A 7,977-nucleotide genomic window follows, 5' to 3' on the forward strand; every position below is an offset into this window, starting at 1 on the left:
AAGGCTTTCGAGCCTCCTGAAAGGAGTGTTCCGAGCCTCTTGAAAGGAAGCTTCCGGACCTCTTGAAAGGAGGCTTCCGAGCCTCTTGAAAGGAGTGTTCCGAGCCTCTTGAAAGGAAGCTTCCGGACCTCTTGAAAGGAGGCTTCCGAGCCTCTTGAAAGGAGTCTTCCGAGCCTCTTGAAAGGAGGCTTCCGAGCCTCTTGAAAGGAGGCTTCTGAGCCTCTTGAAAGGAGGCTTCTGAGCCTCTTGAAAGGAGGCTTCTGAGCCTCTTGGAAGGAGGCTCTGAGCCTCTTGAAAGGAGGCTCTGAGCCTCTTGAAAGGAGGCTTCCTGAGCCTCTTGAAAGGAGGCTTCTGAGCCTCTTGAAAGGAGGCCTGAGCCTCTTGAAAGGAGGCTTCCGAGCCTCTTGAAAGGAGGCTTCTGAGCCTCTTGAAAGGAGGCTCTGAGCCTCTTGAAAGGAGGCTTCTGAGCCTCTTGAAAGGAGGCTTCTGAGCCTCTTGAAAGGAGGCTCTGAGCCTCTTGAAAGGAGGCTTCTGAGCCTCTTGAAAGGAGGCTTGAGCCTCTTGAAAGGAGGCTCTGAGCCTCTTGAAAGGAGGCTTCTGAGCCTCTTGAAAGGAGGCTTGAGCCTCTTGAAAGGAGGCTTCTGAGCCTCTTGAAAGGAGGCTTCCGAGCCTCTTGAAAGGAGGCTTCCGAGCCTCTTGAAAGGAGGCTCTGAGCCTCTTGAAAGGAGGCTTCCTGAGCCTCTTGAAAGGAGGCTTCTGAGCCTCTTGAAAGGAGGCTTCCTGAGCCTCTTGAAAGGAGGCTTCTGAGCCTCTTGAAAGGAGGCTTCTGAGCCTCTTGAAAGGAGGCTTCTGAGCCTCTTGAAAGGAGGCTTCTGAGCCTCTTGAAAGGAGGCTTGAGCCTCTTGAAAGGAGGCTTCTGAGCCTCTTGAAAGGAGGCTTCCTGAGCCTCTTGAAAGGAGGCTTCGAGCCTCTTGAAAGGAGGCTTCCAGGCCTCTTGAAAGGAGGCTTCTGAGCCTCTTGAAAGGAGGCTTCTGAGCCTCTTGAAAGGAGGCTTCCGAGCCTCTTGAAAGGAGGCTTCTGAGCCTCTTGAAAGGAGGCTTCTGAGCCTCTTGAAAGGAGGCTCTGAGCCTCTTGAAAGGAGGCTTCTGAGCCTCTTGAAAGGAGGCTTCTGAGCCTCTTGAAAGGAGGCTCTGAGCCTCTTGAAAGGAGGCTTCTGAGCCTCTTGAAAGGAGGCTTCCTGAGCCTCTTGAAAGGAGGCTTCTGAGCCTCTTGAAAGGAGGCTTCTGAGCCTCTTGAAAGGAGGCTTCTGAGCTCTTGAAAGGAGGCTTCCTGAGCCTCTTGAAAGGAGGCTTCTGAGCCTCTTGAAAGGAGGCTTCCTGAGCCTCTTGAAAGGAGGCTTGAGCCTCTTGAAAGGAGGCTTCTGAGCCTCTTGAAAGGAGGCTTCTGAGCCTCTTGAAAGGAGGCTCTGAGCCTGTTGAAAGGAGGCTCTGAGCCTCTTGAAAGGAGGCTTCTGAGCTCTTGAAAGGAGGCTCTGAGCCTCTTGAAAGGAGGCTTCCTGAGCCTCTTGAAAGGAGGCTTGAGCCTCTTGAAAGGAGGCTTCTGAGCCTCTTGAAAGGAGGCTCTGAGCCTCTTGAAAGGAGGCTTCTGAGCCTCTTGAAAGGAGGCTTCTGAGCCTCTTGAAAGGAGGCTTCTGAGCCTCTTGAAAGGAGGCTTCTGAGCCTCTTGAAAGGAGGCCTGAGCCTCTTGAAAGGAGGCTTCCTGAGCCTCTTGAAAGGAGGCTCTGAGCCTCTTGAAAGGAGGCCTGAGCCTCTTGAAAGGAGGCTTCCGAGCCTCTTGAAAGGAGGCTTCCGAGCCTCTTGAAAGGAGGCTTCCGAGCTTCTTGAAAGGAGGCTTCCAAGCCTCTTGAAAGGAGGCTTCCAAGCCTCTTGAAAGGAGGCTTCCAAGCCTCTTGAAAGGAGGCTTCCGAGCTTTTTGAAAGGAGGCTTCCAAGCCTCTTAAAAGGAAGTTTCCGAGCATTTTGAAAGAAGGCTTCCAAGCCTTTTGAGGAGGCTTCCAACCATCTTAAAATGAGGCTTCCAAGCCTCTTGAAAGGAGGCTTGCTAGGTTCTTGAAATGAGGCTTGCTAGCCTCTTGAAATAAGGCTTCCTAGCGTCTTGGAAGGAAGCTTCCGAGTCTCTTGGAAAGAAGCTTACGAGTTTTTGGAAGGAGGCTTCCAAACCTTTTTTCAGCGAAGCAATCGAGCTTTTCGAAAAAGCCCTCAAGCCTATAAAATGCTTCCAAACCTTTAGATTCTAGATTCTAGATTCTAGTCACTCATTTTTTTCTGGTGCAAAGAATTCCCTTTTAGGAATGGCTTTCAGTTGGGAAAACAAGCATTGGCAATTTTATTTCATCGCCGACGTTTCGATCCGGGGATGGGATCTCTTCAGGGCTTCCCATCCCCGGAGCGAAACGTCGGCGATGAAATAAAATTTCACGACTGGAAGCCATTCCAAAAAGCGAACAAAAAAAATCAGAGTCGAAATCAATTAGTTTTTTTTTGGAATTGTAATACATCAGCCATTATGCATTTTGAGTCGAGGTACCCCCGGTTGAGAGCCGCTGCTATAGAGCATCGGTGTTGGCGTTCACAAAGAGTATGATGGGGTTCTGTAAAATGAGAAAGGTCTGCATCAATCACTGTACTCTTTTGATTCTTAGGATCAGATGCTTGATCATACTTTCAATGGCTGTCATTGGATCAACCGTCAACCGCAGTTTGAATGAGTTTGCAGCTCAGGATATCGCCAAATGGTGAATTCCCAGATGTTTCCTGATCCGTATGAAGAACTCAGTCGATTTTTTTTTGGCGGATCTGATCTTACTACGATAACATCTCGATAATTACTAGTTTGAGATAAAATTCTCCCAGCTTTAAAGCATTAAACATCACACTCTAAGCTAATTGAAAAAAGTTTATTAGGAACAGAAATGAGCATTCAACCTCGGCCGAGTGTCAGTAATAAGGCGTGGGTTCAAACAAATCAGTCGTTTACAGTATTTTAACGCCTTTGCATTGCATTTTCTACCGTTTTTGAAAAATGAAGAGGTAATCAATGCAATTTAGAATAGTAAACTACTGATTAATACAAGTAGGTGCTGTCCTTCTATGCAAAACAGTACCAAAACCCTAGGGATACAATTATATATAGACAGCGTAGTTGCTGTCAAGGAAACCCAACATCTTGGAAACATTTCCCATCAAATTTGCAAACTCTTTGTATATGATCTCAACACGAATCGATTGGTGAGAAAATCTTGCAAATCGGTTCATCCGTTTGAGAGTTATATTGACTCAAAGGAAACGCAAACTCATTTTAATATATTAAGATTTGTATCCGATTATGAGCTTTAGTTTGAAGTGACGTTTCTTCCATAACTCAGATTGTCCAGAATGTACAGATTCTTAAGCATTGTTACTGTTTCCCCCACTTGATCCACTCCATTCTCATCTCCACTTCTCGAATTTAGACTATTTGAAGACCTGAAACAGTATCGTACCGAAACTCATTCACAGACAATGGTTAGGCTTGTTTCGCTTTCTGCAGAGAAACCCACAATTATTGTGTAGCATGTAAAACTCGTTGCAATTGTTGGGCGTTTCTCAGCAGTAAGCGCCATAAAACTCTAGATTCGAATCATCATTCCTTTTCCACATAATCAACGTCTCACGTTGTCACTGATTCTATATTGTTGTTATGACTAATCAGAGAGCTCTATATATTTGTACTTTTATTCCTTGTACTAACAGTTCGGCAAGCAAGTCTATGCATTATCGTACCCAAAAATACCACAATACTTACGAGAAAAATCGCAACATCACTCGATTTAGTTCGTTTCCAGTAGATTGTCATCAACCCACGTCTAAGCCTATCCTTAAAGCCATATTCCACCAAACCGATGTTGACATCAAGTTGATACACAGCTATTCATAGACATAGAGGCATTAATTAGGATTCTACTCGAAGTTGGTTGAACAGTTTATATTCACAAACATATCCATTCGGTTTTCATCGATGTCATCATATAGATTGTACATAGATTGCCGTCGTCCACACGTCCAAAACAAATTCACGCAATACACACGCAACATCGCCATACATAAAGCTCTCCACGCTTGCTTTCGGTTATCAGACAATGAACTTCGGTTTTAATCACCAGAACGACACGCAAGAATTAAAATTATATTACTAATTGTTTATCAAGAATTTTCCAATCAATAAACCGTCAACTCTACTTTCAAATAATTTTTGTTCCATATTGATTTACTGATTTTTTTCTGTTGACAACAATGCACACAAATTTATTACAGTGTCGAAGACAAAATGCTGCACCTTCAATCTAAAAAAAAACATCCTGCGTCGGCCGGGAATCGAACCCGGATCAACTGCTTGGAAGGCAACTATGCTGACCATTACACCACCGACGCTTGCGTGAGCCGCTCAGAAGCATTCGCTTCAGCTGCTTGGGAGGGAGCTGCTTGGTTTTATTTCTCATTTTGCTTTCAGCTGGCAGTCATCGCGATGGCAGCAGTCCTCTCTTTTCTTTCATTCAACTCAGTCGTGTCGTGGTGGTCCGTCGTATCGGTTCATATTAGTGCTGTCCAATGAGCAGCTCGAAGTAGCTCGAAGTTGTTCCCGTCCTGCTCGTTCTTTTTTGTAAACAAACGGGCATGAGCGTGACAGGAACAACTTCGAGCTACTTCGAGCTGCTCATTGGACAGCACTATTCACATTCGCGAAAGCAAATCAAAGTAAGCCGAATTCGATGTTGTTGTTTTGTGGAAAATCAAGTAGTTCTGATTATGGAAAAAATGCAGGTGAAGTCGATGTTTTAGTTTCCAATTCAAGATCTCTCCGAAATAACAATGTCGAATTATTCATACCGTCAAATCTAGATCAAGCTTGTTCACGTCCGTTCAAAAACAATTAAAAGCATTAAACGAACCAAAACAAAATCCTGTCAACAGAACAAACAGAAGCACTAATAACCAGATTCGAATTGTTATTTTCAACCATAATTACAATGGTTAAGAGCAATAGGCCGGTAGCAGTTAGACTCAGACTGAAAGTATTCATATATTGTTTGCGCTTTTTAAACAACAGAATAATTCTAGAGCGAATCATAGATATGCAGGCGAGCAAGCAATGACAAGAATCAAAATAAAGGATTTCTTTTCGAGTTAGAGAACCCGACAGCAGCAGCAGCAGCATTTGAACGAAACAAAGTTATACGGGAAGCCCTTAGTAGTTGAATTAGGCCGAAAACCATAAACATGTTCGATGAAAAAGAGGCAAATATTTTTGTATTTTTATTGCAAAAAGGAAGTAGAAATTGAGTGGAAGACCAGACAGTAGACGTCAGTTTTAGAGGGTAGGAACGCGTATAAAGCGGTGTAAATATTGTAATTATTAACCATTAAATAGTACCATTACAAAGTGTATAAAACCAGCAGCATGTCGAAGAACGAAACATTAACGCGATTGATAGTGGAGTCTTAAACTAGAATTGGTAAAATATACGCCACACACAACACTCACACTTGCAAAACAAAATCTACAATCCTATCGTCGGATTCGATTGCATTCGCTGCAATTTTCCCCCAGTGCGAGAACTATGTCAAGAACCTAACTAAATAGAAAACATATAATATTAGTTATTAAAATAATTGTAATAAAAGAATACATGTGGTGCTTACGAATGGAAGAGGATCGAAGGCGATCTGTACCTAATTGTCTGTGCATTGATGGTAGAGGATCTCCCTCGGTTCCTTCTGGACAGTGTTTATTTTCCTAGTTTTTAGTGACTATCGGAAAGGAAAAAACGAAAGGTTCTATATTCTTGTACAGGAGGGACGACGGATATGATGAACTTTTTTTTTCTCCAGGAAACTGTTTGGTCAAGCCGTAAAATTTAAGAATTCCGATTCATAACCAATGCAATAAACCTACAAACTTCGATTCCGATACTCGTGTTGGGCACGTCGTTTTATGAAGATGGAAAACAAGAGAACGAATCAGTTGGTTGGAAAACAAAATACAGAGGTTGAAGCAGAAGGCTGCGTGGAAATATGAAATATTGTTCACCATGAAACGGATGCGCGCAGTCGAGGGCGGGGAGATTTAGCAAAAGAGAGTATTCAATAACTATAATAATATAGCTATTATGTATTTTAAATGAAGAACATGCGCGACGAACGAAGAATATAGCGGATGGTTAATCTCAAACACAAAAAATTCAACCGCGTTTATTGTAAGCGAATCGAAGGCGGAACATGTGTGACAACTGACAACATCCAACATCGTGTAAAACAACAAGGTATAGTGACAAAATAATTTAAACTAAACTGAAATGAGACAAAAAATACAAAAACAGTTTGAAAAAGTGAAAATTTGCGGCCAGACAATGTGGCCTGGATGTATTTGATTTGTTATCCGAACTACTCCTGTCCAATGAAGGAAACGAATGCGACGTGTAGCAAACGACTGGAAGTGTCCATTCTATTTTCCTGCAGTGAGTTGAGTTGGACGTAGAAATTCGGTACATTGCTACTTCAAATGTTTGATAAAGTAATGAACAAAGAGAAAAGAGGTTGTAACATACATAGAAAGATGAGCTGGGAGCAATTGTAAAATCCCATACGGTTTGACAGTTTTGAGCCAACATGTTTTGGATAGCAGAATAAATAGAATCAAAGCGACACTTTTTCTTTGTAGTTTATATTGTGCCTTGTAATAAAATAACAACTTTTGTAATCATTTCCCAATGCTCTCATAGATGTGAAAAATTTCTCTGCAGTAGAAAAAGCACATTCTATCAAAGCATTCATCGCCACAATCCGCTAAATGGCGACCAAATTTTTAAAAATATCAAAGTGGCTTGTTAACTTCAGGTATGTTTTTCTTAAGCGACTATCTGGCGCTTGTTTTTCGTTGCGACTAAAAATAAGCGGAGGAGTAGATTTTTTGTGCGCGGTACAATAACTTCTTAATGAAAATAAAACATAATTGCTTAGATATCATTAAATAATTCTATGATTGCTTAGTTGCGATTTGAATCTGCCCACAAGACCCCTACTCAAAAAGTCAACGGTTAACACTCGTGTTCTTTTCTTGCTGGCTAAGGACACCAATTGAAGGGCGATGACGACCTACCCGTCCCAAAGGTTTAGCCCTCAGATAAGCTTCCATACGGTCGATTGGCAAATAGTAAAGTTTGATTATTCCTTGTTATTGAACGTACATCTGGTGAAAGCCAGTTTTGTGTCAACATGCTTGGATCTTCTGTGCTAGCGGGTTCTACCATCTTGGTGTAGCATTGATTGTCCTCTAACACAACGGTCGTAGTTGATGGTTTCTTATTGAGTTCCGTCAAGAGTATCCGCATTCACGCGAGCTCTTGGCAATCCTCAGCCAAGGCTACGAACTTTCCTTCTGTTGATGAAGAGGGCCACACACATGACTGCTTATGAGTGTCCTAGTTTAACAGTCAACCACCGAGCTTGATCAGGAATTGAAGTTGGATTTTTGATCTCCTTCATCTCCAGCCCAATCAGCGTCGACGAAACATTTCCAGTTCTTCATTTCCGGATCCCACATGGAGACAAAAATCTTTAGTTGATTTGAGGTACCTTAAAACTTCAATGCAGTCCTGGTTCGTTGGCTGATAATGGTACAACGTGTAACGAGACAAATCCTAACTACGGCATCAGATCGAACTTTGCACTTTGCAGTCGATACTCTACCGCAGCGGTTCTCAACCTGGGGTACATGTACCCCTGTGGGTACCTTCGCTGGCCCCAGGGGGTACCTCGGACAAAAATCCGTAATGGCGGACGTATTACAATTCCAATCAAAACTCATTTATAAAGTTTTGATACTTGTGTATTTTTTATATACCATAACTTTGTCTTAAACTTGTGTGCTACTCAGGATGCAA

At 42.7% G+C, this 7,977-nt stretch overlaps 1 non-coding gene across 1 annotated transcript; it reads right to left on the bottom strand.

Moving 5' to 3' along the window:
• Positions 1-4,396: 4,396 nt before the first annotated feature.
• Trnag-ucc (transfer RNA glycine (anticodon UCC)) lies at positions 4,397-4,468 on the bottom strand. Its single transcript has one exon. It is a non-coding gene; the product is annotated as a tRNA-Gly (tRNA).
• Between the last annotated feature and the right edge of the window lie 3,509 nt (positions 4,469-7,977).

The sequence above is a fragment of the Armigeres subalbatus genome, chromosome 1 (genome assembly GCF_024139115.2).
Source record: "Armigeres subalbatus isolate Guangzhou_Male chromosome 1, GZ_Asu_2, whole genome shotgun sequence".
NCBI classification, from domain to species: domain Eukaryota; kingdom Metazoa; phylum Arthropoda; class Insecta; order Diptera; family Culicidae; genus Armigeres; species Armigeres subalbatus.